The following is a 22,807-nucleotide window of genomic DNA, read 5'->3' on the forward strand; positions in this document are numbered from 1 at the left end:
GTGGGGCTCGGAGCGAGGTTTCCGGAATGGGGTCGCAATAGCGATTCCGAGTTCGTTCGACAAAGTCCCGATGGTTTCGGCGCGCGCTTGCCGTGTCCGGTAATGGCGATTCCGAGATCCGACAATGGCGATTCCGAGATCGTTCGACAGGTTTAGAGGCTCCGTACGCCGTCCGCGACGTGCACAAAGGCGAGGGACGACGCAAACAAAGCCAATGCGATCATACCAGCACTAAAGCAACGGATCCCATCAGAACTCCGAAGTTAAGCGTGCTTGGGAGAGAGTAGTACTAGGATGGGTGACCCCCTCGGAAGTCCTCGTGTTGCACTCCTTTTTGCGCCCCGAGCGACCAAAACCTCTCCCGTCGACCTCCGAGGCGATGGTTTTGGGCCTCGGAATTTGCCGTGACCGCTGCGCAGTCAGTCTCGTGGGGCTCGGAGAGAGGTTTCCGGAATGGGGTCGCAATAGCGATTCCGAGTTCGTTCGACAAAGTCCCGATGGTTTCGGCGCGCGCTTGCCGTGTCCGGTAATGGCGATTCCGAGATCGTTCGACAGGTTTAGAGGCTCCATACGCCGTCCGCGACATGCAAAAAGGCGAGGGACGACGCAAACAAAGCGAGTGCGATCATACCAGCACTAAAGCACCGGATCCCATCAGAACTCCGAAGTTAAGCGTGCTTGGGCGAGAGTAGTACTAGGATGGGTGACGCCCTGGGAAGTCTTCATGTTGCACTCCTTTTTGCGCCCCGAACGACCAAAACCTCTCCCGTCGACCTCCGAAGCGATGGTTTTGGGCCTCGGAATTTGCCGTGACCGCTACGCTGTCAGTCTCATGGGGCTCGGAGAGAGGTTTCCGGAATGGGGTCGCAATAGCGATTCCAAGTTCGTTCGACAAAGTCCCGATGGTTTCGGCGCGCGCTTGCCGTGTCCGGTAATGGCGATTCCGTGATCGTTCGACAGGTTTAGAGGCTCCATACGCCGTCCGCGACATGCACAAAGGCGAGGGACGACGCAAAAAAAGCGAGTGCGATCATACCAGCACTAAAGCACCGGATCCCATCAGAACTCCGAAGTTAAGCGTGCTTGGGCGAGAGTAGTACTAGGATGGGTGACGCCCTGGGAAGTCTTCATGTTGCACTCCTTTTTGCGCCCCGAACGACCAAAACCTCTCCCGTCGACCTCCGAAGCGATGGTTTTGGGCCTCGGAATTTGCCGTGACCGTTACGCAGTCAGTCTCGTGGGGCTCGGAGAGAGGTTTCCGGAATGGGGTCGCAATAGCGATTCCAAATTCGTTCGACAAAGTCCCGATGGTTTCGGCGCGCGCTTGCCGTGTCCAGTAATGGCGATTCGGAGATCCGACAATGGCGATTCTGAGATCGTTCGAGAGGTTTAGAGGCTCCATACGCCGTCCTCGACGTGCACAAAGCCGAGGGACAACAAAGACAAAACCATTGCGATTATACCAGCACTAAAGCACCGGATCCCATCAGAACTCCGAAGTTAAGCGTGTTTGGGCGAGAGTAGTACTAGGATGGGTGACCCCCTGGGAAGTCCTCGTGTTGCAATCCTTTTTGTGCCGCGAGCGACCAAAACCTCTCCCGTCGACCTCCGAGGCGATGGTTTTGGGCCTCGGAATTCGCCGTGACCGCTACGCAGTCAGTCTCGTGGGGCTCGGAGCGAGGTTTCCGGAATGGGGTCGCAATAGCGATTCCGAGTTCGTTCGACAAAGTCCCGATGGTTTCGGCGCGCGCTTGCCGTGTCCGGTAATGGCGATTCCGAGATCCGACAATGGCGATTCCGAGATCGTTCGACAGGTTTAGAGGCTCCGTACGCCGTCCGCGACGTGCACAAAGGCGAGGGACGACGCAAACAAAGCCAAATGGATCATACCAGCACTAAAGCACCGGATCCCATTAGAACTACGAAGTTAAGCGTGCTTGGGCGAGAGTAGTACTAGGATGGGTGACCCCCTGGGAAGTCCTCGTGTTGCAATCCTTTTTGTGCCGCGAGCGACCAAAACCTCTCCCGTCGACCTCCGAGGCGATGGTTTTGGGCCTCGGAATTTGCCGTGACCGCTACGCAGTCAGTCTCGTGGGGCTCGGAGAGAGGTTTCCGGAATGGGGTCGCAATAGCGATTCCGAGTTCGTTCGACAAAGTCCCGATGGTTTCGGCGCGCGCTTGCCGTGTCCGGTAATGGCGATTCCGAGATCCGACAATGGCGATTCCGAGATCGTTCGACAGGTTTAGAGGCTCCGTACGCCGTCCGCGACGTGCACAAAGGCGAGCGACGACGCAAACAAAGCCAATGCGATCATACCAGCACTAAAGCAACGGATCCCATCAGAACTCCGAAGTTAAGCGTGCTTGGGCGAGAGTAGTACTAGGATGGGTGACCCCCTCGGAAGTCCTCGTGTTGCACTCCTTTTTGCGCCCCGAGCGACCAAAACCTCTCCCGTCGACCTCCGAGGCGATGGTTTTGGGCCTCGGAATTTGCCGTGACCGCTACGCAGTCAGTCTCGTGGGGCTCGGAGAGAGGTTTCCGGAATGGGGTCGCAATAGCGATTCCGAGTTCGTTCGACAAAGTCCCGATGGTTTCGGCGCGTGCTTGCCGTGTCCGGTAATGGCGATTCCGAGATCCGACAATGGCGATTCCGAGATCGTTCGACAGGTTTAGAGGCTCCGTACGCCGTCCGCGACGTGCACAAAGGCGAGGGACGACGCAAACAAAGCGATTGTGATCATACCAGCACTAAAGCACCGGATCCCATTAGAACTCCGAAGTTAAGCGTGCTTGGGCGAGAGTAGTACTAGGATGGGTGACCCCCTGGGAAGTCCTCGTGTTGCAATCCTTTTTGTGCCGCGAGCGACCAAAACCTCTCCCGTCGACCTCCGAGGCGATGGTTTTGGGCCTCGGAATTTGCCGTGACCGCTACGCAGTCAGTCTCGTGGGGCTCGGAGAGAGGTTTCCGGAATGGGGTCGCAATAGCGATTCCGAGTTCGTTCGACAAAGTCCCGATGGTTTCGGCGCGCGCTTGCCGTGTCCGGTAATGGCGATTCCGAGATCCGACAATGGCGATTCCGAGATCGTTCGACAGGTTTAGAGGCTCCGTACGCCGTCCGCGACGTGCACAAAGGCGAGCGACGACGCAAACAAAGCCAATGCGATCATACCATCACTAAAGCAACGGATCCCATCAGAACTCCGAAGTTAAGCGTGCTTGGGCGAGAGTAGTACTAGGATGGGTGACCCCCTCGGAAGTCCTCGTGTTGCACTCCTTTTTGCGCCCCGAGCGACCAAAACCTCTCCCGTCGACCTCCGAGGCGATGGTTTTGGGCCTCGGAATTTGCCGTGACCGCTACGCAGTCAGTCTCGTGGGGCTCGGAGAGAGGTTTCCGGAATGGGGTCGCAATAGCGATTCCGAGTTCGTTCGACAAAGTCCCGATGGTTTCGGCGCGTGCTTGCCGTGTCCGGTAATGGCGATTCCGAGATCCGACAATGGCGATTCCGAGATCGTTCGACAGGTTTAGAGGCTCCGTACGCCGTCCGCGACGTGCACAAAGGCGAGGGACGACGCAAACAAAGCGATTGTGATCATACCAGCACTAAAGCACCGGATCCCATTAGAACTTCGAAGTTAAGCGTGCTTGGGCGAGAGTAGTACTAGGATGGGTGACCCCCTGGGAAGTCCTCGTGTTGCAATCCTTTTTGTGCCGCGAGCGACGAAAACCTCTCCCGTCGACCTCCGAGGCGATGGTTTTGGGCCTCGGAATTCGCCGTGACCGCTACGCAGTCAGTCTCGTGGGGCTCGGAGCGAGGTTTCCGGAATGGGGTCGCAATAGCGATTCCGAGTTCGTTCGACAAAGTCCCGATGGTTTCGGCGCGCGCTTGCCGTGTCCGGTAATGGCGATTCCGAGATCCGACAATGGCGATTCCGAGATCGTTCGACAGGTTTAGAGGCTCCGTACGCCGTCCGCGACGTGCACAAAGGCGAGAGACGACGCAAACAAAGCCAATTGGATCATACCAGGACTAAAGCACCGGATCCCATTAGAACACCGAAGTTAAGCGTGCTTGGGCGAGAGTAGTACTAGGATGTGTGACCCCCTGGGAAGTCCTCGTGTTGCAATCCTTTTTGTGCCGCGAGCGACCAAAACCTCTCCCGTCGACCTCCGAGGCGATGGTTTTGGGCCTCGGAATTTGCCGTGACCGCTACGCAGTCAGTCTCGTGGGGCTCGGAGAGAGGTTTCCGGAATGGGGTCGCAATAGCGATTCCGAGTTCGTTCGACAAAGTCCCGATGGTTTCGGCGAGCGCTTGCCGTGTCCGGTAATGGCGATTCCGAGATCCGACAATGGCGATTCCGAGATCGTTCGACAGGTTTAGAGGCTCCGTACGCCGTCCGCGACGTGCACAAAGGCGAGCGACGACGCAAACAAAGCCAATGCGATCATACCAGCACTAAAGCAACGGATCCCATCAGAACTCCGAAGTTAAGCGTGCTTGGGCGAGAGTTGTACTAGGATGGGTGACCCCCTCGGAAGTCCTCGTGTTGCACTCCTTTTTGCGCCCCGAGCGACCAAAACCTCTCCCGTCGACCTCCGAGGCGATGGTTTTGGGCCTCGGAATTTGCCGTGACCGCTACGCAGTCAGTCTCGTGGGGCTCGGAGAGAGGTTTCCGGAATGGGGTCGCAATAGCGATTCCGAGTTCGTTCGACAAAGTCCCGATGGTTTCGGCGCGCGCTTGCCGTGTCCGGTAATGGCGATTCCGAGATTCGACAATGGCGATTCCGAGATCGTTCGACAGGTTTAGAGGCTCCGTACGCCGTCCGCGACGTGCACAAAGGCGAGCGACGACGCAAACAAAGCCAATGCGATCATACCATCACTAAAGCAACGGATCCCATCAGAACTCCGAAGTTAAGCGTGCTTGGGCGAGAGTAGTACTAGGATGGGTGACCCCCTCGGAAGTCCTCGTGTTGCACTCCTTTTTGCGCCCCGAGCGACCAAAACCTCTCCCGTCGACCTCCGAGGCGATGGTTTTGGGCCTCGGAATTTGCCGTGACCGCTACGCAGTCAGTCTCGTGGGGCTCGGAGAGAGGTTTCCGGAATGGGGTCGCAATAGCGATTCCGAGTTCGTTCGACAAAGTCCCGATGGTTTCGGCGCGTGCTTGCCGTGTCCGGTAATGGCGATTCCGAGATCCGACAATGGCGATTCCGAGATCGTTCGACAGGTTTAGAGGCTCCGTACGCCGTCCGCGACGTGCACAAAGGCGAGGGACGACGCAAACAAAGCGATTGTGATCATACCAGCACTAAAGCACCGGATCCCATTAGAACTCCGAAGTTAAGCGTGCTTGGGCGAGAGTAGTACTAGGATGGGTGACCCCCTAGGAAGTCCTCGTGTTGCAATCCTTTTTGTGCCGCGAGCGACCAAAACCTCTCCCGTCGACCTCCGAGGCGATGGTTTTGGGCCTCGGAATTCGCCGTGACCGCTACGCAGTCAGTCTCGTGGGGCTCGGAGCGAGGTTTCCGGAATGGGGTCGCAATAGCGATTTCGAGTTCGTTCGACAAAGTCCCGATGGTTTCGGCGCGCGCTTGCCGTGTCCGGTAATGGCGATTCCGAGATCCGACAATGGCGATTCCGAGATCGTTCGACAGGTTTAGAGGCTCCGTACGCCGTCCGCGACGTGCACAAAGGCGAGAGACGACGCAAACAAAGCCAATTGGATCATACCAGGACTAAAGCACCGGATCCCATTAGAACACCGAAGTTAAGCGTGCTTGGGCGAGAGTAGTACTAGGATGTGTGACCCCCTGGGAAGTCCTCGTGTTGCAATCCTTTTTGTGCCGCGAGCGACCAAAACCTCTCCCGTCGACCTCCGAGGCGATGGTTTTGGGCCTCGGAATTTGCCGTGACCGCTACGCAGTCAGTCTCGTGGGGCTCGGAGAGAGGTTTCCGGAATGGGGTCGCAATAGCGATTCCGAGTTCGTTCGACAAAGTCCCGATGGTTTCGGCGAGCGCTTGCCGTGTCCGGTAATGGCGATTCCGAGATCCGACAATGGCGATTCCGAGATCGTTCGACAGGTTTAGAGGCTCCGTACGCCGTCCGCGACGTGCACAAAGGCGAGCGACGACGCAAACAAAGCCAATGCGATCATACCAGCACTAAAGCAACGGATCCCATCAGAACTCCGAAGTTAAGCGTGCTTGGGCGAGAGTAGTACTAGGATGGGTGACCCCCTCGGAAGTCCTCGTGTTGCACTCCTTTTTGCGCCCCGAGCGACCAAAACCTCTCCCGTCGACCTCCGAGGCGATGGTTTTGGGCCTCGGAATTTGCCGTGACCGCTACGCAGTCAGTCTCGTGTGGCTCGGAGAGAGGTTTCCGGAATGGGGTCGCAATAGCGATTCCGAGTTCGTTCGACAAAGTCCCGATGGTTTCGGCGCGCGCTTGCCGTGTCCGGTAATGGCGATTCCGAGATCGTTCGACAGGTTTAGAGGCTCCATACGCCGTCCGCGACATGCACAAAGGCGAGGGACGACGCAAACAAAGCGAGTGCGATCATACCAGCACTAAAGCACCGGATCCCATCAGAACTCCGAAGTTAAGCGTGCTTGGGCGAGAGTAGTACTAGGATGGGTGACGCCCTGGGAAGTCTTCATGTTGCACTCCTTTTTGCGCCCCGAACGACCAAAACCTCTCCCGTCGACCTCCGAAGCGATGGTTTTGTGCCTCGGAATTTGCCGTGACCGCTACGCTGTCAGTCTCGTGGGGCTCGGAGAGAGGTTTCCGGAATGGGGTCGCAATAGCGATTCCAAATTCGTTCGACAAAGTCCCGATGGTTTCGGCGCGCGCTTGCCGTGTCCGGTAATGGCGATTCCCAGATCCGACAATGGCAATTCTGAGATCGTTCGATAGGTTTAGAGGCTCCATACGCCGTCCTCGACGTGCACAAAGGCGAGGGACGACAAAGACAAAGCGATTGCGATCATACCAGCACAAAAGCACCGGATCCCATCAGAACTCCGAAGTTAAGAGTGCTTGGGCGAGAGTAGTACTAGGATGGGTGACCCCCTGGGAAGTCCTCGTGTTGCACTCCTTTTTGCGCCCCGAGCGACCAAAACCTCTCCCGTCGACCTCCGAGGCGATGGTTTTGGGCCTCGGAATTTGCCATGACCGCTACGCAGTCAGTCTCGTGGGGCTCGGAGCGAGGTTTCCAGAATGGGGTCGCAATAGCGATTCCAAATTCGTTCGACAAAGTTCCGATGGTTTCGGCGCGCGCTTGCCGTGTCCGGTAATGGCGATTCCGAGATCCGACAATGGCAATTCTGAGATCGTTCGGGAGGTTTAGAGTCTCCATACGCCGTCCGCGACGTGCACAAAGGCGAGGGACGATAAAGACAAAGCGATTGCGATCATACCAGCACTAAAGCAACGGATCCCATCAGAACTCCGAAGTTAAGCGTGTTTGGGCGAGAGTAGTACTAGGATGGGTGACCCCCTGGGAAGTCCTCATGTTGCACTCCTTTTTGCGCCCCGAGCGACCAAAACCTCTCCCGTCGACCTCCGGGGCGATGGTTTTGGGCCTCGGAATTTGCCGTGACCGATACGCAGTCAGTCTCGTGGGGCTCGGAGCGAGGTTTCCGGAATGGGGTCGCAATAGCGATTCCGAGTTCGTTCGACAAAGTCCCGATGGTTTCGGCGGGCGCTTGCCGTGTCCGGTAATGGCGATTCCGAGATCCGACAATGGCGATTCCGAGATCGTTCGACAGGTTTAGAGGCTCCGTACGCCGTCCGCGACGTGCACAAAGGCGAGGGACGACACAAACAAAGCGATTGTGATCATACCAGCACTAAAGCACCGGATCCCATCAGAACTCCGAAGTTAAGCGTGTTTGGGCGAGAGTAGTACTAGGATGGGTGACCCCCTGGGAAGTCCTCATGTTGCACTCCTTTTTGCGCCCCGAGCGACCAAAACCTCTCCCGTCGACCTCCGGGGCGATGGTTTTGGGCCTCGGAATTTGCCGTGACCGATACGCAGTCAGTCTCGTGGGGCTCGGAGCGAGGTTTCCGGAATGGGGTCGCAATAGCGATTCCGAGTTCGTTCGACAAAGTCCCGATGGTTTCGGCGGGCGCTTGCCGTGTCCGGTAATGGCGATTCCGAAATCCGACAATGGCGATTCCGAGATCGTTCGACAGGTTTAGAGGCTCCGTACGCCGTCCGCGACGTGCACAAAGGCGAGGGACGACACAAACAAAGCGATTGTGATCATACCAGCACTAAAGCACCGGATCCCATCAGAACTCCGAAGTTAAGCGTGCTTGGGCGAGAGTAGTACTAGGATGGGTGACCCCCTGGGTAGTCCTCGTGTTGCAATCCTTTTTGCGCCCCGAACGACCAAAACCTCTCCCGTCGACCTCCGAGGCGATGGTTTTGGGCCTCGGAATTTGCCGTGACCGCTACGCAGTCAGTCTCGTGGGGCTCGGAGAGAGGTTTCCGGAATGGGGTCGCAATAGCGATTCCGAGTTCGTTCGACAAAGTCCCGATGGTTTCGGCGCGCGCTTGCCGTGTCCGATAATGGCGATTCCGAGATCCGACAATGGCGATTCCGAGATCGTTCGACAGGTTTAGAGGCTCCGTACGCCGTCCGTGACATGTACAAAGGCGAGGGACGACGCAAACAAAGCGATTGTGATCATACCAGCACTAAAGCACCGGATCCCATCAGAACTCCGAAGTTAAGCGTGCTTGGGCGAGAGTAGTACTAGGATGGGTGACCCACTGGGAAGTCCTCGTGTTGCACTCCTTTTTGCGCCCCGAGCGACCAAAACCTCTCCCGTCGACCTCCGAGGCGATGGTTTTGGGCCTCGGAATTTGCCGTGACCGCTACGCAGTCAGTCTCGTGGGGCTCGGAGCGTGGTTTCCGGAATGCGGTCGCAATAGCGATTCCGAGTTCGTTCGACAAAGTCCCGATGGTTTCGGCGCGCGCTTGCCGTGTCCGGTAATGGCGATTTCGAGATCCGACAATGGCGATTCCGAGATCGTTCGACAGGTTTAGAGGCTCCGTACGCCGTCCGCGATGTGCACAAAGGCGAGGGACGACGCAAACAAAGCCAATGCGATCATACCAGCACTAAAGCACCGGATCCCATCAGAACTCCGAAGTTAAGCGTGCTTGGGCAAGAGTAGTACTAGGATGGGTGACCCCCTGGGAAGTCCTCGTGTTGCAATCCTTTTTGTGCCGCGAGCGACCAAAACCTCTCCCGTCGACCTCCGAGGCGATGGTTTTGAGCCTCGGAATTTGCCGTGACCGCTACGCAGTCAGTCTCGTGGGGCTCGGAGAGAGGTTTCCGGAATGGGGTCGCAATAGTGATTCCGAGTTCGTTCGACAAAGTCCCGATGGTTTCGGCGCGCGCTTGCCGTGTCCGGTAATGGCGATTCCGAGATCGTTCGACAGGTTTAGAGGCTCCATACGCCGTCCGCGACATACACAAAGGCGAGGGACGACGCAAACAAAGCGAGTGCGATCATACCAGCACTAAAGCACCGGATCCCATCAGAACTCCGAAGTTAAGAGTGCTTGGGCGAGAGTAGTACTAGGATGGGTGACCCCCTGGGAAGTCCTCGTGTTGCACTCCTTTTTGCGCTCCGAGCGACCAAAACCTCTCCCGTCGACCTCCGAGGCGATGGTTTTGGGCCTCGGAATTTGCCGTGACCGCTACGCAGTCAGTCTCGTGGGGCTCGGAGCGAGGTTTCCAGAATGGGGTCGCAATAGCGATTCCAAATTCGTTCGACAAAGTCCCGATGGTTTCGGCGCGCGCTTGCCGTGTCCGGTAATGGCGATTCCGAGATCCGACAATGGCGATTCCGAGATCGTTCGAGAGGTTTAGAGGCTCCGTACGCCGTCCGCGACGTGCACAAAGGCGAGGGACGACGCAAACAAAGCCAATGCGATCATACCAGCACTAAAGCACCGGATCCCATCAGAACTCCGAAGTTAAGCGTGCTTGGGCGAGAGTAGTACTAGGATGGGTGACCCCCTGGGAAGTCCTCGTGTTGCAATCCTTTTTGTGCCGCGAGCGACCAAAACCTCTCCCGTCGACCTCCGAGGCGATGGTTTTGGGCCTCGGAATTTGCCGTGACCGCTACGCAGTCAGTCTCGTGGGGCTCGGAGAGAGGTTTCCGGAATGGGGTCGCAATAGTGATTCCGAGTTCGTTCGACAAAGTCCCGATGGTTTCGGCGCGCGCTTGCCGTGTCCGGTAATGGCGATTCCGAGATCGTTCGACAGGTTTAGAGGCTCCATACGCCGTCCGCGACATGCACAAAGGCGAGGGACGACGCAAACAAAGCGAGTGCGATCATACCAGCACTAAAGCACCGGATCCCATCAGAACTCCGAAGTTAAGAGTGCTTGGGCGAGAGTAGTACTAGGATGGGTGACCCCATGGGAAGTCCTCGTGTTGCACTCCTTTTTGCGCCCCGAGCGACCAAAACCTCTCCCGTCGACCTCCGAGGCGATGGTTTTGGGCCTCGGAATTTGCCGTGACCGCTACGCAGTCAGTCTCGTGGGGCTCGGAGCGAGGTTTCCAGAATGGGGTCGCAATAGCGATTCCAAATTCGTTCGACAAAGTCCCGATGGTTTCGGCGCGCGCTTGCCGTGTCCGGTAATGGCGATTCCGAGATCCGACAATGGCAATTCTGAGATCGTTCGAGAGGTTTAGAGGCTCCATACGCCGTCCTCGACGTGCACAAAGGCGAGGGACAACAAAGACAAAGCCATTGCGATCATACCAGCACTAAAGCATCGGATCCCATCAGAACTCCGAAGTTAAGCGTGCATGGGCGAGAGTAGTACTAGGATGGGTGACCCCCTGGGAAGTCCTCGTGTTGCACTCCTTTTTGCGCCCCGAGCCACCAAAACCTCTCCCGTCGACCTCCGAGACGATGGTTTTGGGCTTCGGAATTTGCCGTGACCGCTACGCAGTCAGTCTCGTGGGGCTCGGAGCGAGGTTTCCGGAATGGGGTCGCAATAGCGATTCCGAGTTCGTTCGACAAAGTCCCGATGGTTTCGGCGTGCGCTTGCCGTGTCCGTTAATGGCGATTCCGAGATCCGACAATGGCGATTCCGAGATCGTTCGACAGGTTTAGAGGCTCCGTACGCCGTCCGCGACGTGCACAAAGGCGAGGGACGACGCAAACAAAGCCAATGCGATCATACCAGCACTAAAGCACCGGATCCCATCAGAACTCCGAAGTTAAGCGTGCTTGGGCGAGAGTAGTACTAGGATGGGTGACCCCCTGGGAAGTCCTCGTGTTGCAATCCTTTTTGTGCCGCGAGCGACCAAAACCTCTCCCATCGACCTCCGAGGCGATGGTTTTGGGCCTCGGAATTTGTCGTGACCGCTACGCAGTCAGTCTCGTGGGGCTCGGAGCGAGGTTTCCAGAATGGGGTCGCAATAGCGATTCCAAATTCGTTCGACAAAGTCCCGATGGTTTCGGCGCGCGCTTGCCGTGTCCGGTAATGGCGATTCCGAGATCCGACAATGGCAATTCTGAGATCGTTCGAGAGGTTTAGAGGCTCCATACGCCGTCCTCGACGTGCACAAAGGCGAGGGACGACAAAGACAAAGCGATTGCGATCATACCAGCACTAAAGCATCGGATCCCATCAGAACTCCGAAGTTAAGCGTGCATGGGCGAGAGTAGTACTAGGATGGGTGACCCCCTGGGAAGTCCTCGTGTTGCACTCCTTTTTGCGCCCCGAGCCACCAAAACCTCTCCCGTCGACCTCCGAGACGATGGTTTTGGGCTTCGGAATTTGCCGTGAACGCTACGCAGTCAGTCTCGTGGGGCTCGGAGCGAGGTTTCCGGAATGGGGTCGCAATAGCGATTCCGAGTTCGTTCGACAAAGTCCCGATGGTTTCGGCGCGCGCTTGCCGTGTCCGTTAATGGCGATTCCGAGATCCGACAATGGCGATTCCGAGATCGTTCGACAGGTTTAGAGGCTCCGTACGCCGTCCGCGACGTGCACAAAGGCGAGGGACGACGCAAACAAAGCCAATGCGATCATACCAGCACTAAAGCACCGGATCCCATCAGAACTCCGAAGTTAAGCGTGCTTGGGCGAGAGTAGTACTAGGATGGGTGACCCCCTGGGAAGTCCTCGTGTTGCAATCCTTTTTGTGCCGCGAGCGACCAAAACCTCTCCCGTCGACCTCCGAGGCGATGGTTTTGGGCCTCGGAATTTGCCGTGACCGCTACGCAGTCAGCCTCGTGGGGCTCGGAGAGAGGTTTCCGGAATGGGGTCGCAATAGCGATTCCGAGTTCGTTCGACAAAGTCCCGATGGTTTCGGCGCGCGCTTGCCGTGTCCGGTAATGGCGATTCCGAGATCGTTCGACAGGTTTAGAGGCACCATACGCCGTCCGCGACATGCACAAAGGCGAGGGACGACGCAAACAAAGCGAGTGCGATCATACCAGCACTAAAGCACCGGATCCCATCAGAACTCCGAAGTTAAGCGTGCTTGGGCGAGAGTAGTACTAGGATGGGTGACGCCCTGGGAAGTCTTCATGTGGCACTCCTTTTTGTGCCCCGAGCGACCAAAACCTCTCCCGTCGACCTCCGAGGCGATGGTTTTGGGCCTCAGAATTTGCCGTGAACGCTACGCAGTCAGTCTCGTGGGGCTCGGAGAGAGGTTTCCGGAATGGGGTCGCAATAGCGATTCCGAGTTCGTTCGACAAAGTCACGATGGTTTCGGCGCGCGCTTGCCGTGTCCGGTAATGGCGATTCCGAGATCCGACAATGGCGATTCCGAGATCGTTCGAGAGGTTTAGAGGCTCCGTACGCCGTCCGCGACGTGCACAAAGGCGAGGGACGACGCAAACAAAGCGAGTGCGATCATACCAGCACTAAAGCATCGGATCCCATCAGAACTCTGAAGTTAAGCGTGTTTGGGCGAGAGTAGTACTAGGATGGGTGACGCCCTGGGAAGTCTTCATGTTGCACTCCTTTTTGTGCCCCGAGCGACCAAAACCTCTCCCGTCGACCTCCGAAGCGATGGATTTGGGCCTCGGAATTTGCCGTGACCGCTACGCAGTCAGTCTCGTGGGGCTCGGAGAGAGGTTTCCGGAATGGGGTCGCAATAGCGATTCCGAGTTCGTTCGACAAAGTCCCGATGGTTTCGGCGCGCGCTTGCCGTGTCCGGTAATGGCGATTCCGAGATCCGACAATGGCGATTCCGAGATCGTTCGACAGGTTTAGAGGCTCCATACGCCGTCCGCGACATGCACAAAGGCGAGGGACGACGCAAACAAAGCGAGTGCGATCATACCAGCACTAAAGCATCGGATCCCATCAGAACTCTGAAGTTAAGCGTGTTTGGGCGAGAGTAGTACTAGGATGGGTGACGCCCTGGGAAGTCTTCATGTTGCACTCCTTTTTGTGCCCCGAGCGACCAAAACCTCTCCCGTCGACCTTCGAAGCGATGGTTTTGGGCCTCGGAATTTGCCGTGACCGCTACGCAGTCAGTCTCGTGGGGCTCGGAGAGAGGTTTCCGGAATGGGGTCGCAATAGCGATTCCGAGTTCGTTCGACAAAGTCTCGATGGTTTCGGCGCGCGCTTGCCGTGTCCGGTAATGGCGATTCCGAGATCTGACAATGGCGATTCTGAGATCGTTCGAGAGGTTTAGAGGCTCCATACGCCGTCCTCGACGTGCACAAAGGCGAGGGACGACGCAAATAAAGCTAGTGCGATCATACTAGCACTAAAGCACCGGATCCCATCAGAACTCCGAAGTTAAGCGTGCTTGGGCGAGAGTAGTACTAGGATGGGTGACGCCCTGGGAAGTCTTCATGTTGCACTCCTTTTTGCGCCCCGAACGACCAAAACCTCTCCCGTCGACCTCCGAGGCGATGGTTTTGGGCCTCGGAATTTGCCGTGACCGCTACGCAGTCAGTCTCGTGGGGCTCGGAGCGAGGTTTCCAGAATGGGGTCGCAATAGCGATTCCAAATTCGTTCGACAAAGTCCCGATGGTTTCGGCGCGCGCTTGCCGTGTCCGGTAATGGCGATTCCGAGATCCGACAATGGCAATTCCGAGATCGTTCGACAGGTTTAGCGGCTCCATACGCCGTCCGCGACGTGCACAAAGGCGAGGGACGACGGAAACAAAGCGAGTGCGATCACACCAGCACTAAAGCACCGGATCCCATCAGAACTCCGAAGTTAAGCGTGCTTGGGCGAGAGTAGTACTAGGATGGGTGATGCCCTGGGAAGTCTTCATGTTGCACTCCTTTTTGTGCCCTGAGCGACCAAAACCTCTCCCGTCGACCTCCGAAGCGATGGTTTTGGGCCTCGGAATTTGCCGTGACCGATACGCAGTCAGTCTCGTGGGGTTCGGAGAGAGGTTTCCGGAATGGGGTCGCAATAGCGATTCCGAGTTCGTTCGACAAAGTCCCGATGGTTTCGGCGCGCGCTTGCCGTGTCCGGTAATGGCGATTCCGAGATCTGACAATGGCGATTCTGAGATCGTTCGAGAGGCTTAGAGGCTCCATACGCCGTCCTCGACGTGCACAAAGGCGAGGGACGACGCAAATAAAGCTAGTGCGATCATACTAGCACTAAAGCACCGGATCCCATCAGAACTCCGAAGTTAAGCGTGCTTGGGCGAGAGTAGTACTAGGATGGGTGACGCCCTGGGAAGTCTTCATGTTGCACTCCTTTTTGCGCCCCGAACGACCAAAACCTCTCCCGTCGACCTCCGAGACGATGGTTTTGGGCCTCGGAATTTGCCGTGACCGCTACGCAGTCAGTCTCGTGGGGCTCGGAGAGAGGTTTCCGGAATGGGGTCGCAATAGCGATTCCGAGTTCGTTCGACAAAGTCCCGATGGTTTCGGCGCGCGCTTGCCCTATCCGGTAATGGCGATTCCGAGATCCGACAATGGCGATTCCGAGATCGTTCGACAGGTTTAGCGGCTCCATACGCCGTCCGCGACGTGCACAAAGGCGAGGGACGACGCAAACAAAGCGAGTGCGATCACTCCAGCACTAAAGCACCGGATCCCATCAGAACTCCGAAGTTAAGCGTGCTTGGGCGAGAGTAGTACTAGGATGGGTGACGCCCTGGGAAGTCTTCATGTTGCACTCCTTTTTGTGCCCCGAGCGACCAAAACCTCTCCCGTCGACCTCCGAAGCGATGGTTTTGGGCCTCGGAATTTGCCGTGACCGCTACGCAGTCAGTCTCGTGGGGCTCGGAGAGAGGTTTCCGGAATGGGGTCGCAATAGCGATTCCGAGTTCGTTCGACAAAGTCCCGATGGTTTCGGCGCGCGCTTGCCGTGTCCGGTAATGGCGATTCCGAGATCTGACAATGGCGATTCTGAGATCGTTCGAGAGGTTTAGAGGCTCCATACGCCGTCCTCGACGTGCACAAAGGCGAGGGACGACGCAAATAAAGCTAGTGCGATTATACTAGCACTAAAGCACCGGATCCCATCAGAACTCCGAAGTTAAGCGTGCTTAGGCGAGAGTAGTACTAGGATGGGTGACGCCCTGGGAAGTCTTCATGTTGCACTCCTTTTTGCGCCCCGAACGACCAAAACCTCTCCCGTCGACCTCCGAAGCGATGGTTTTGGGCCTCGGAATTTGCCGTGACCGCTACGCTGTCAGTCTCGTGGGGCTCGGAGAGAGGTTTCCGGAATGGGGTCGCAATAGCGATTCCGAGTTCGTTCGACAAAGTCCCGATGGTTTCGACGCGCGCTTGCCCTGTCCGTTAATGGCGATTCCGAGATCCGACAATGGCGATTCCGAGATCGTTCGACAGGTTTAGCGGCTCCATACGCCGTCCGCGACGTGCACAAAGGCGAGGTACGACGCAAACAAAGCGAGTGCGATCACACCAGCACTAAAGCACCGGATCCCATCAGAACTCCGAAGTTAAGCGTGCTTGGGCGAGAGTAGTACTAGGATGGGTGACGCCCTGGGAAGTCTTCATGTTGCACTCCTTTTTGTGCCCCGAGCGACCAAAACCTCTCCCGTCGACCTCCGAAGCGATGGTTTTGGGCCTCGGAATTTGCCGTGACCGCTACGCAGTCAGTCTCGTGGGGCTCGGAGAGAGGTTTCCGGAATGGGGTCGCAATAGCGATTCCGAGTTCGTTCGACAAAGTCCCGATGGTTTCGGCGCGCGCTTGCCCTGTCCGTTAATGGCGATTCCGAGATCCGACAATGGCGATTCCGAGATCGTTCGACAGGTTTAGCGGCTCCATACGCCGTCCGCGACGTGCACAAAGGCGAGGGACGACGCAAACAAAGCGAGTGCGATCACACCAGCACTAAAGCACCGGATCCCATCAGAACTCCGAAGTTAAGCGTGCTTGGGCGAGAGTAGTACTAGGATGGGTGACGCCCTGGGAAGTCTTCATGTTGCACTCCTTTTTGTGCCCCGAGCGACCAAAACCTCTCCCGTCGACCTCCGAAGCGATGGTTTTGGGCCTCGGAATTTGCCGTGACCGCTACGCAGTCAGTCTCGTGGGGCTCGGAGAGAGGTTTCCGGAATGGGGTCGCAATAGCGATTCCAAGTTCGTTCGACAAAGTCTCGATGGTTTCGGCGCGCGCTTGCCGTGTCCGGTAATGGCGATTCCGAGATCTGACAATGGCGATTCTGAGATCGTTCGAGAGGTTTAGAGGCTCCATACGCCGTCCTCGACGTGCACAAAGGCGAGGGACGACGCAAATAAAGCTAGTGCGATCATACTAGCACTAAAGCACCGGATCCCATCAGAACTCCGAAGTTAAGCGTGCTTGGGCGAGAGTAGTACTAGGATGGGTGACGCCCTGGGAAGTCTTCATGTTGCACTCCTTTTTGCGCCCCGAACGACCAAAACCTCTCCCGTCGACCTCCGAGGCGATGGTTTTGGGCCTCGGAATTTGCCGTGACCGCTACGCAGTCAGTCTCGTGGGGCTCGGAGCGAGGTTTCCAGAATGGGGTCGCAATAGCGATTCCAAATTCGTTCGACAAAGTCCCGATGGTTTCGGCGCGCGCTTGCCGTGTCCGGTAATGGCGATTCCGAGATCCGACAATGGCAATTCCGAGATCGTTCGACAGGTTTAGCGGCTCCATACGCCGTCCGCGACGTGCACAAAGGCGAGGGACGACGGAAACAAAGCGAGTGCGATCACACCAGCACTAAAGCACCGGATCCCATCAGAACTCCGAAGTTAAGCGTGCTTGGGCGAGAGTAGTACTAGGATGGGTGACGCCCTGGGAAGTCTTCATGTTGCACTCCTTTTTGTGCCCCGAGCGACCAAAACCTCTCCCGTCGACCTCCGAAGCGATGGTTTTGGGCCTCGGAATTTGCCGTGACCGATACGCAGTCAGTCTCGTGGGGTTCGGAGAGAGGTTTCCGGAATGGGGTCGCAATAGCGATTCCGAGTTCGTTCGACAAAGTCCCGATGGTTTCGGCGCGCGCTTGCCGTGTCCGGTAATGGCGATTCCGAGATCTGACAATGGCGATTCTAAGATCGTTCGAGAGGTTTAGAGGCTCCATACGCCGTCCTCGACGTGCACAAAGGCGAGGGACGACGCAAATAAAGCTAGTGCGATCATACTAGCACTAAAGCACCGGATCCCATCAGAACTCCGAAGTTAAGCGTGCTTGGGCGAGAGTAGTACTAGGATGGGTGACGCCCTGGGAAGTCTTCATGTTGCACTCCTTTTTGCGCCCCGAACGACCAAAACCTCTCCCGTCGACCTCCGAGGCGATGGTTTTGGGCCTCGGAATTTGCCGTGACCGCTACGCAGTCAGTCTCGTGGGGCTCGGAGAGAGGTTTCCGGAATGGGGTCGCAATAGCGATTCCGAGTTCGTTCGACAAAGTCCCGATGGTTTCGGCGCGCGCTTGCCCTATCCGGTAATGGCGATTCCGAGATCCGACAATGGCGATTCCGAGATCGTTCGACAGGTTTAGCGGCTCCATACGCCGTCCGCGACGTGCACAAAGGCGAGGGACGACGCAAACAAAGCGAGTGCGATCACTCCAGCACTAAAGCACCGGATCCCATCAGAACTCCGAAGTTAAGCGTGCCTGGGCGAGAGTAGTACTAGGATGGGTGACGCCCTGGGAAGTCTTCATGTTGCACTCCTTTTTGTGCCCCGAGCGACCAAAACCTCTCCCGTCGACCTCCGAAGCGATGGTTTTGGGCCTCGGAATTTGCCGTGACCGCTACGCAGTCAGTCTCGTGGGGCTCGGAGAGAGGTTTCCGGAATGGGGTCGCAATAGCGATTCCGAGTTCGTTCGACAAAGTCCCGATGGTTTCGGCGCGCGCTTGCCGTGTCCGGTAATGGCGATTCCGAGATCTGACAATGGCGATTCTGAGATCGTTCGAGAGGTTTAGAGGCTCCATACGCCGTCCTCGACGTGCACAAAGGCGAGGGACGACGCAAATAAAGCTAGTGCGATCATACTAGCACTAAAGCACCGGATCCCATCAGAACTCCGAAGTTAAGCGTGCTTAGGCGAGAGTAGTACTAGGATGGGTGACGCCCTGGGAAGTCTTCATGTTGCACTCCTTTTTGCGCCCCGAACGACCAAAACCTCTCCCGTCGACCTCCGAAGCGATGGTTTTGGGTCTCGGAATTTGCCGTGACCGCTACGCAGTCAGTCTCGTGGGGCTCGGAGAGAGGTTTCCGGAATGGGGTCGCAATAGCGATTCCGAGTTCGTTCGACAAAGTCCCGATGGTTTCGGCGCGCGCTTGCCCTGTCCGTTAATGGCGATTCCGAGATCCGACAATGGCGATTCCGAGATCGTTCGACAGGTTTAGCGGCTCCATACGCCGTCCGCGACGTGCACAAAGGCGAGGGACGACGCAAACAAAGCGAGTGCGATCACACCAGCACTAAAGCACCGGATCCCATCAGAACTCCGAAGTTAAGCGTGCTTGGGCGAGAGTAGTACTAGGATGGGTGACGCCCTGGGAAGTCTTCATGTTGCACTCCTTTTTGTGCCCCGAGCGACCAAAACCTCTCCCGTCGACCTCCGAAGCGATGGTTTTGGGCCTCGGAATTTGCCGTGACCGCTACGCAGTCAGTCTCGTGGGGCTCGGAGAGAGGTTTCCGGAATGGGGTCGCAATAGCGATTCCGAGTTCGTTCGACAAAGTCCCGATGGTTTCGGCGCGCGCTTGCCGTGTCCGGTAATGGCGATTCCGAGATCTGACAATGGCGATTCTGAGATCGTTCGAGAGGTTTAGAGGCTCCATACGCCGTCCTCGACGTGCACAAAGGCGAGGGACGACGCAAATAAAGCTAGTGCGATCATACTAGCACTAAAGCACCGGATCCCATCAGAACTCCGAAGTTAAGCGTGCTTAGGCGAGAGTAGTACTAGGATGGGTGATGCCTTGGGAAGTCTTCATGTTGCACTCCTTTTTGCGCCCCGAACGACCAAAACCTCTCCCGTCGACCTCCGAAGCGATGGTTTTGGGCCTCGGAATTTGCCGTGACCGCTACGCAGTCAGTCTCGTGGGGCTCGGAGAGAGGTTTCCGGAATGGGGTCGCAATAGCGATTCCGAGTTCGTTCGACAAAGTCCCGATGGTTTCGGCCCGCGCTTGCCGTGTCCGGTAATGGCAATTCTGAGATCCGACAATGGCGATTCTGAGATCGTTCGAGAGGTTTAGAGGCTCCATACGCCGTCCTCGACGTGCACAAAGGCGAGGGACGATGCAAACAAAGCGAGTGCGATCATACCAGCACTAAAGCATCGGATCCCATCAGAACTCCGAAGTTAAACGTGCTTGGGCGAGAGTAGTACTAGGATGGGTGGCCCCCTAGGAAGTCCTCGTGTTGCACTCCTTTTTGCGCCCCGAGCGACCAAAACCTCTCTCGTCGACCTCCGAGGCGATGGTTTTGGGCCTCAGAATTTGCCGTGACCGCTACGCAGTCAGTCTCGTGGGGCTCGGAGAGACGTTTCCGGAATGGGGTCGCAATAGCGATTCCGAGTTCGTTCGACAAAGTCCTAATGGTTTCGGCGCGCGCTTGCCGTTTCCGGTAATGGCGATTACGAGATCGGTCGAGAGGTTTAGAGGCTCTATACGCCTTTCGCGACGTGCGCAAAGGTGAGGGACGACGCAAACAATGCGAGTGCGATCATACCAGCACTAAAACACCGGATCCCATCAGAACTCCGAAGTTAAGCGTGCTTGGGCGAGAGTAGTACTAGGATGTGTGACCCCCTGGGAAGTCCTCGTGTCGCACTCCTTTTTGCGCCCCGAGTGACCAAAACCTCTCCTGTCGACCTCCGAGGGGATGGTTTTGGGCCTCGGAATTTGCTGTGACCGCTACGCTGTCAGTCTCGTAGGGCTCGGAGAGAGGTTTCCGGAATGGGGTCGCAATAGCGACTCCGAGTTCGTTCGACAATGTCCCGATGGTTTCGGCGCGCGCTTGCCGTGTCCGGTAATGGCGATTCCGAGATCCGACAATGGCGATTCCGATATCGTTCGACAGGTTTAGAGGCTCCATACGCCGTCCGTGACATGCACAAAGGCGAGGGACGACGCAAACAAAGCGAGTGCGATCATACCAGCACTAAAGCACCGAATCCCATCAGAACTCCGAAGTTAAGCGTGCTTGGGCGAGAGTAGTACTAGGATGGGTGACACCCTGGGAAGTCCTCATGTTGACTCCTTTTTGCGCCCCGAGCGACCAAAACCTCTCCCGTCGACCTCCGAGGCGATGGTTTTGGGCCTCGAAATTTGCTGTGACCGCTACACAGTCATTCTCGTGGGGCTCGGAGAGAGGTTTCCGGAATGGGGTCGCAATAGCGATTCCGAGTTCGTTCGACAAAGTCCCGATGGTTTCGGCACGCGCTTGCCGTGTCCGACAATGGCGATTCCGAGATCGTTCGACAGGTTTAGAGGCTCCATACACCGTCCGCGACGTGCACAAAGGCGAGGGATGACGTAAACAAAGCGAGTGCGATCATACCAGCACTAAAGCACCGAATCCCATCAGAACTCCGAAGTTAAGTATGCTTGGGCGAGAGTAGTACTAGGATGGGTGACCCCCTGGGAAGTCCTCATGTTGCATTCCTTTTTGCGCCCCGAGCGACCAAAACCTCTCCCGTCGACCACCGAGGCGATGGTTTTGGGCCTCGGAATTTGCCGTGACCGCTACGCAGTCAGTCTCGTCGGGCTCGGAGAGAGGTTTCCGGAATGGGGTCGCAATAGCGATTCCGAGTTCGTTCGACAAAGTCCCGATGGTTTCGGCGCGCACTTGCCGTGTCCGGTAATGGCGATTCCGAGATCGTTCGACAGGTTTAGAGGCTCCATACGCCGTCCGTGACGTGCACAAAGGCGAGGGACGACGCAAACAAAGCGAGTGCGATCATACCAGCACTAAAGCACCGGATCCCATCAGAACTCCGAAGTTAAGCGTGCTTGGGCGAGAGTAGTACTAGGATGGGTGACCCCCTGGGAAGACGTCATGTTGCACTCCTTTTTGCGCCCCGAGCAACCAAAACCTCTCCCGTCGTCCTCCGAGGCGATGGTTTTGGGCCTCGGAATTTGCCGTGATCGCTACGCTGTCAGTCTCGTGGAGCTCGGAGAGAGGTTTCCGGAATGGGGTCGCAATAGCGATTCCGAGTTCGTTCGACAAAGTCCCGATGGTTTCGGCGCGCGCTTGCCGTGTCCGGTAATGGCGATTCCGAGATCCGACAATGGCGATTCCGAGATCGTTCGACAGGTTTAGAGGCTCCATACGCCGTCAGCGACGTGCACAAAGGCGAGGGACGACGCAAACAAAGCGAGTGCGATCATACCAGCACTAAAGCACCGGATCCCATCAGATCTCCGAAGTTAAGCGTGCTTGGGCGAGAGTAGTACTTGTTAGGATCGGAGCGGCACTAAGAGGGGGGGGGGGTGAATTAGTGCAGTGGATTAAAACTTCGATTTTAATCATAATCTTTCGTACGTTAAGAACGAAACTTGAGAAATTTAACTTGAAGGCGTATTCTTAAAGTTGCGCAGCAAGAGTAATGAGGAACTAAAGCAGTAAGAAGATTTGCAGTAATGTAAATGACAATAATAAAAAGCAAACCAGAGATTACGCCGATTTTTAGAGTGGTTCGGTCAAATGATCTACTCCACTTGCGAGGCCCGTCTTCGATGAGGCTCCCACTTTCCACTAGCAAGTCTCTTGAAATGGAAGGGTAAACACCCCTCTTACAACCTTTTACAAGCAGCTCAACCTCTTACAAATTTTCAATAAGAAAGGAGGAGGAGAACTCTCTAGCAAATTGAAAATAAGACTTGCTAAGACTTTCTAAGACTTTTCTCTCAATCATAAATGCTTCTCCAAAGTTGTAACCTCAGCTGAGATTTGAGGGGTATTTATAGGCCTCAAGAGGATTCAAATTTTGGGTTTCAAAATTTGAATTCTCTTAGGGTTCCCGGTGCTGGAGGTTCCACCGCCCAGCCAGGCGGTGCCACCGCCCAGCGCTCGGGTGCTGGACGGTGCAACCGCCCAGCCAAGGAGGTGTCACCGCCCAGCTCTCGGGTGCTGGGCGGTTTCACCGCCCAACCAGGCGGTGCCACCGCCTGGCTCTCCGATTCATTGGTTTGGCTTAATTTTAGCCCAAACCAAATCTGACTTTGGGCCCAGTTGGCCCCTAACCAGGATATAGGATTATCTCTTAATCCTAATCCTTATTACAAGTGAACTACATAACACAAAAACATCATAAGCAAATTTTCAACCGCGAACGTCGAGTCTTGTTCCGGCGAGCTTTCCGACGAACTTCTTCCGACGGACTCCCTGCAAGC

At 56.4% G+C, this 22,807-nt stretch overlaps 51 non-coding genes across 51 annotated transcripts; all 51 read left to right on the forward strand.

The window, feature by feature from the left end:
* The first annotated feature begins 212 nt into the window (after positions 1 to 212).
* On the forward strand, positions 213 to 331 carry LOC135647693 (5S ribosomal RNA). Its single transcript, XR_010500425.1, has one exon. It is a non-coding gene; the product is annotated as a 5S ribosomal RNA (ribosomal RNA).
* Positions 332 to 617: 286 nt separating this feature from the next.
* Positions 618 to 736, forward strand: LOC135647567 (5S ribosomal RNA). The gene has a single exon (XR_010500303.1). It is a non-coding gene; the product is annotated as a 5S ribosomal RNA (ribosomal RNA).
* Positions 737 to 1,022: 286 nt separating this feature from the next.
* On the forward strand, positions 1,023 to 1,141 carry LOC135647568 (5S ribosomal RNA). The gene has a single exon (XR_010500304.1). It is a non-coding gene; the product is annotated as a 5S ribosomal RNA (ribosomal RNA).
* Positions 1,142 to 1,449: 308 nt separating this feature from the next.
* LOC135647238 (5S ribosomal RNA) lies at positions 1,450 to 1,568 on the forward strand. The gene has a single exon (XR_010499981.1). It is a non-coding gene; the product is annotated as a 5S ribosomal RNA (ribosomal RNA).
* Positions 1,569 to 1,877: 309 nt separating this feature from the next.
* LOC135647736 (5S ribosomal RNA) lies at positions 1,878 to 1,995 on the forward strand. Its single transcript, XR_010500465.1, has one exon. It is a non-coding gene; the product is annotated as a 5S ribosomal RNA (ribosomal RNA).
* Positions 1,996 to 2,303: 308 nt separating this feature from the next.
* Positions 2,304 to 2,422, forward strand: LOC135647578 (5S ribosomal RNA). Its single transcript, XR_010500314.1, has one exon. It is a non-coding gene; the product is annotated as a 5S ribosomal RNA (ribosomal RNA).
* Positions 2,423 to 2,730: 308 nt separating this feature from the next.
* On the forward strand, positions 2,731 to 2,849 carry LOC135648119 (5S ribosomal RNA). Its single transcript, XR_010500809.1, has one exon. It is a non-coding gene; the product is annotated as a 5S ribosomal RNA (ribosomal RNA).
* Positions 2,850 to 3,157: 308 nt separating this feature from the next.
* LOC135647685 (5S ribosomal RNA) lies at positions 3,158 to 3,276 on the forward strand. Its single transcript, XR_010500418.1, has one exon. It is a non-coding gene; the product is annotated as a 5S ribosomal RNA (ribosomal RNA).
* A 308-nt stretch (positions 3,277 to 3,584) lies between these two features.
* LOC135647045 (5S ribosomal RNA) lies at positions 3,585 to 3,703 on the forward strand. Its single transcript, XR_010499790.1, has one exon. It is a non-coding gene; the product is annotated as a 5S ribosomal RNA (ribosomal RNA).
* Positions 3,704 to 4,012: 309 nt separating this feature from the next.
* LOC135647760 (5S ribosomal RNA) lies at positions 4,013 to 4,130 on the forward strand. The gene has a single exon (XR_010500482.1). It is a non-coding gene; the product is annotated as a 5S ribosomal RNA (ribosomal RNA).
* Positions 4,131 to 4,438: 308 nt separating this feature from the next.
* On the forward strand, positions 4,439 to 4,557 carry LOC135647638 (5S ribosomal RNA). The gene has a single exon (XR_010500372.1). It is a non-coding gene; the product is annotated as a 5S ribosomal RNA (ribosomal RNA).
* Positions 4,558 to 4,865: 308 nt separating this feature from the next.
* LOC135647686 (5S ribosomal RNA) lies at positions 4,866 to 4,984 on the forward strand. Its single transcript, XR_010500419.1, has one exon. It is a non-coding gene; the product is annotated as a 5S ribosomal RNA (ribosomal RNA).
* Positions 4,985 to 5,292: 308 nt separating this feature from the next.
* LOC135646478 (5S ribosomal RNA) lies at positions 5,293 to 5,411 on the forward strand. Its single transcript, XR_010499226.1, has one exon. It is a non-coding gene; the product is annotated as a 5S ribosomal RNA (ribosomal RNA).
* A 309-nt stretch (positions 5,412 to 5,720) lies between these two features.
* LOC135647761 (5S ribosomal RNA) lies at positions 5,721 to 5,838 on the forward strand. Its single transcript, XR_010500483.1, has one exon. It is a non-coding gene; the product is annotated as a 5S ribosomal RNA (ribosomal RNA).
* A 308-nt stretch (positions 5,839 to 6,146) lies between these two features.
* Positions 6,147 to 6,265, forward strand: LOC135647579 (5S ribosomal RNA). The gene has a single exon (XR_010500315.1). It is a non-coding gene; the product is annotated as a 5S ribosomal RNA (ribosomal RNA).
* Positions 6,266 to 6,551: 286 nt separating this feature from the next.
* Positions 6,552 to 6,670, forward strand: LOC135647569 (5S ribosomal RNA). Its single transcript, XR_010500305.1, has one exon. It is a non-coding gene; the product is annotated as a 5S ribosomal RNA (ribosomal RNA).
* Positions 6,671 to 6,978: 308 nt separating this feature from the next.
* On the forward strand, positions 6,979 to 7,097 carry LOC135647014 (5S ribosomal RNA). Its single transcript, XR_010499761.1, has one exon. It is a non-coding gene; the product is annotated as a 5S ribosomal RNA (ribosomal RNA).
* Positions 7,098 to 7,405: 308 nt separating this feature from the next.
* Positions 7,406 to 7,524, forward strand: LOC135647597 (5S ribosomal RNA). Its single transcript, XR_010500332.1, has one exon. It is a non-coding gene; the product is annotated as a 5S ribosomal RNA (ribosomal RNA).
* Positions 7,525 to 7,832: 308 nt separating this feature from the next.
* On the forward strand, positions 7,833 to 7,951 carry LOC135647504 (5S ribosomal RNA). Its single transcript, XR_010500241.1, has one exon. It is a non-coding gene; the product is annotated as a 5S ribosomal RNA (ribosomal RNA).
* Positions 7,952 to 8,259: 308 nt separating this feature from the next.
* Positions 8,260 to 8,378, forward strand: LOC135647004 (5S ribosomal RNA). Its single transcript, XR_010499751.1, has one exon. It is a non-coding gene; the product is annotated as a 5S ribosomal RNA (ribosomal RNA).
* Positions 8,379 to 8,686: 308 nt separating this feature from the next.
* On the forward strand, positions 8,687 to 8,805 carry LOC135647155 (5S ribosomal RNA). Its single transcript, XR_010499897.1, has one exon. It is a non-coding gene; the product is annotated as a 5S ribosomal RNA (ribosomal RNA).
* A 308-nt stretch (positions 8,806 to 9,113) lies between these two features.
* Positions 9,114 to 9,232, forward strand: LOC135647401 (5S ribosomal RNA). Its single transcript, XR_010500140.1, has one exon. It is a non-coding gene; the product is annotated as a 5S ribosomal RNA (ribosomal RNA).
* A 286-nt stretch (positions 9,233 to 9,518) lies between these two features.
* On the forward strand, positions 9,519 to 9,637 carry LOC135646272 (5S ribosomal RNA). The gene has a single exon (XR_010499030.1). It is a non-coding gene; the product is annotated as a 5S ribosomal RNA (ribosomal RNA).
* A 308-nt stretch (positions 9,638 to 9,945) lies between these two features.
* LOC135647139 (5S ribosomal RNA) lies at positions 9,946 to 10,064 on the forward strand. Its single transcript, XR_010499882.1, has one exon. It is a non-coding gene; the product is annotated as a 5S ribosomal RNA (ribosomal RNA).
* Positions 10,065 to 10,350: 286 nt separating this feature from the next.
* Positions 10,351 to 10,469, forward strand: LOC135648028 (5S ribosomal RNA). The gene has a single exon (XR_010500722.1). It is a non-coding gene; the product is annotated as a 5S ribosomal RNA (ribosomal RNA).
* A 308-nt stretch (positions 10,470 to 10,777) lies between these two features.
* LOC135647491 (5S ribosomal RNA) lies at positions 10,778 to 10,896 on the forward strand. The gene has a single exon (XR_010500228.1). It is a non-coding gene; the product is annotated as a 5S ribosomal RNA (ribosomal RNA).
* A 308-nt stretch (positions 10,897 to 11,204) lies between these two features.
* Positions 11,205 to 11,323, forward strand: LOC135647140 (5S ribosomal RNA). The gene has a single exon (XR_010499883.1). It is a non-coding gene; the product is annotated as a 5S ribosomal RNA (ribosomal RNA).
* Positions 11,324 to 11,631: 308 nt separating this feature from the next.
* On the forward strand, positions 11,632 to 11,750 carry LOC135647249 (5S ribosomal RNA). The gene has a single exon (XR_010499991.1). It is a non-coding gene; the product is annotated as a 5S ribosomal RNA (ribosomal RNA).
* Positions 11,751 to 12,058: 308 nt separating this feature from the next.
* On the forward strand, positions 12,059 to 12,177 carry LOC135647141 (5S ribosomal RNA). Its single transcript, XR_010499884.1, has one exon. It is a non-coding gene; the product is annotated as a 5S ribosomal RNA (ribosomal RNA).
* A 286-nt stretch (positions 12,178 to 12,463) lies between these two features.
* LOC135647651 (5S ribosomal RNA) lies at positions 12,464 to 12,582 on the forward strand. Its single transcript, XR_010500385.1, has one exon. It is a non-coding gene; the product is annotated as a 5S ribosomal RNA (ribosomal RNA).
* Positions 12,583 to 12,890: 308 nt separating this feature from the next.
* Positions 12,891 to 13,009, forward strand: LOC135647718 (5S ribosomal RNA). Its single transcript, XR_010500448.1, has one exon. It is a non-coding gene; the product is annotated as a 5S ribosomal RNA (ribosomal RNA).
* A 308-nt stretch (positions 13,010 to 13,317) lies between these two features.
* Positions 13,318 to 13,436, forward strand: LOC135647719 (5S ribosomal RNA). Its single transcript, XR_010500449.1, has one exon. It is a non-coding gene; the product is annotated as a 5S ribosomal RNA (ribosomal RNA).
* A 308-nt stretch (positions 13,437 to 13,744) lies between these two features.
* On the forward strand, positions 13,745 to 13,863 carry LOC135647674 (5S ribosomal RNA). Its single transcript, XR_010500407.1, has one exon. It is a non-coding gene; the product is annotated as a 5S ribosomal RNA (ribosomal RNA).
* A 308-nt stretch (positions 13,864 to 14,171) lies between these two features.
* Positions 14,172 to 14,290, forward strand: LOC135647681 (5S ribosomal RNA). The gene has a single exon (XR_010500414.1). It is a non-coding gene; the product is annotated as a 5S ribosomal RNA (ribosomal RNA).
* Positions 14,291 to 14,598: 308 nt separating this feature from the next.
* On the forward strand, positions 14,599 to 14,717 carry LOC135647675 (5S ribosomal RNA). The gene has a single exon (XR_010500408.1). It is a non-coding gene; the product is annotated as a 5S ribosomal RNA (ribosomal RNA).
* Positions 14,718 to 15,025: 308 nt separating this feature from the next.
* Positions 15,026 to 15,144, forward strand: LOC135647673 (5S ribosomal RNA). The gene has a single exon (XR_010500406.1). It is a non-coding gene; the product is annotated as a 5S ribosomal RNA (ribosomal RNA).
* Positions 15,145 to 15,452: 308 nt separating this feature from the next.
* Positions 15,453 to 15,571, forward strand: LOC135647682 (5S ribosomal RNA). The gene has a single exon (XR_010500415.1). It is a non-coding gene; the product is annotated as a 5S ribosomal RNA (ribosomal RNA).
* Positions 15,572 to 15,879: 308 nt separating this feature from the next.
* On the forward strand, positions 15,880 to 15,998 carry LOC135647624 (5S ribosomal RNA). Its single transcript, XR_010500358.1, has one exon. It is a non-coding gene; the product is annotated as a 5S ribosomal RNA (ribosomal RNA).
* A 308-nt stretch (positions 15,999 to 16,306) lies between these two features.
* LOC135647625 (5S ribosomal RNA) lies at positions 16,307 to 16,425 on the forward strand. Its single transcript, XR_010500359.1, has one exon. It is a non-coding gene; the product is annotated as a 5S ribosomal RNA (ribosomal RNA).
* A 308-nt stretch (positions 16,426 to 16,733) lies between these two features.
* LOC135647676 (5S ribosomal RNA) lies at positions 16,734 to 16,852 on the forward strand. The gene has a single exon (XR_010500409.1). It is a non-coding gene; the product is annotated as a 5S ribosomal RNA (ribosomal RNA).
* Positions 16,853 to 17,160: 308 nt separating this feature from the next.
* Positions 17,161 to 17,279, forward strand: LOC135647626 (5S ribosomal RNA). Its single transcript, XR_010500360.1, has one exon. It is a non-coding gene; the product is annotated as a 5S ribosomal RNA (ribosomal RNA).
* A 308-nt stretch (positions 17,280 to 17,587) lies between these two features.
* Positions 17,588 to 17,706, forward strand: LOC135647677 (5S ribosomal RNA). The gene has a single exon (XR_010500410.1). It is a non-coding gene; the product is annotated as a 5S ribosomal RNA (ribosomal RNA).
* A 308-nt stretch (positions 17,707 to 18,014) lies between these two features.
* On the forward strand, positions 18,015 to 18,133 carry LOC135647690 (5S ribosomal RNA). Its single transcript, XR_010500422.1, has one exon. It is a non-coding gene; the product is annotated as a 5S ribosomal RNA (ribosomal RNA).
* Positions 18,134 to 18,441: 308 nt separating this feature from the next.
* On the forward strand, positions 18,442 to 18,560 carry LOC135647652 (5S ribosomal RNA). The gene has a single exon (XR_010500386.1). It is a non-coding gene; the product is annotated as a 5S ribosomal RNA (ribosomal RNA).
* A 308-nt stretch (positions 18,561 to 18,868) lies between these two features.
* On the forward strand, positions 18,869 to 18,987 carry LOC135647627 (5S ribosomal RNA). The gene has a single exon (XR_010500361.1). It is a non-coding gene; the product is annotated as a 5S ribosomal RNA (ribosomal RNA).
* Positions 18,988 to 19,295: 308 nt separating this feature from the next.
* LOC135647710 (5S ribosomal RNA) lies at positions 19,296 to 19,414 on the forward strand. Its single transcript, XR_010500441.1, has one exon. It is a non-coding gene; the product is annotated as a 5S ribosomal RNA (ribosomal RNA).
* A 308-nt stretch (positions 19,415 to 19,722) lies between these two features.
* On the forward strand, positions 19,723 to 19,841 carry LOC135647404 (5S ribosomal RNA). The gene has a single exon (XR_010500143.1). It is a non-coding gene; the product is annotated as a 5S ribosomal RNA (ribosomal RNA).
* Positions 19,842 to 20,127: 286 nt separating this feature from the next.
* Positions 20,128 to 20,246, forward strand: LOC135647057 (5S ribosomal RNA). Its single transcript, XR_010499802.1, has one exon. It is a non-coding gene; the product is annotated as a 5S ribosomal RNA (ribosomal RNA).
* A 308-nt stretch (positions 20,247 to 20,554) lies between these two features.
* On the forward strand, positions 20,555 to 20,672 carry LOC135647753 (5S ribosomal RNA). The gene has a single exon (XR_010500481.1). It is a non-coding gene; the product is annotated as a 5S ribosomal RNA (ribosomal RNA).
* A 286-nt stretch (positions 20,673 to 20,958) lies between these two features.
* On the forward strand, positions 20,959 to 21,077 carry LOC135647644 (5S ribosomal RNA). Its single transcript, XR_010500378.1, has one exon. It is a non-coding gene; the product is annotated as a 5S ribosomal RNA (ribosomal RNA).
* Positions 21,078 to 21,363: 286 nt separating this feature from the next.
* LOC135647388 (5S ribosomal RNA) lies at positions 21,364 to 21,482 on the forward strand. Its single transcript, XR_010500127.1, has one exon. It is a non-coding gene; the product is annotated as a 5S ribosomal RNA (ribosomal RNA).
* Positions 21,483 to 22,807: the final 1,325 nt, after the last annotated feature.

This window comes from Musa acuminata, chromosome BXJ3-8 (assembly GCF_036884655.1).
Source record: "Musa acuminata AAA Group cultivar baxijiao chromosome BXJ3-8, Cavendish_Baxijiao_AAA, whole genome shotgun sequence".
NCBI classification, from domain to species: Eukaryota; Viridiplantae; Streptophyta; class Magnoliopsida; order Zingiberales; family Musaceae; genus Musa; species Musa acuminata.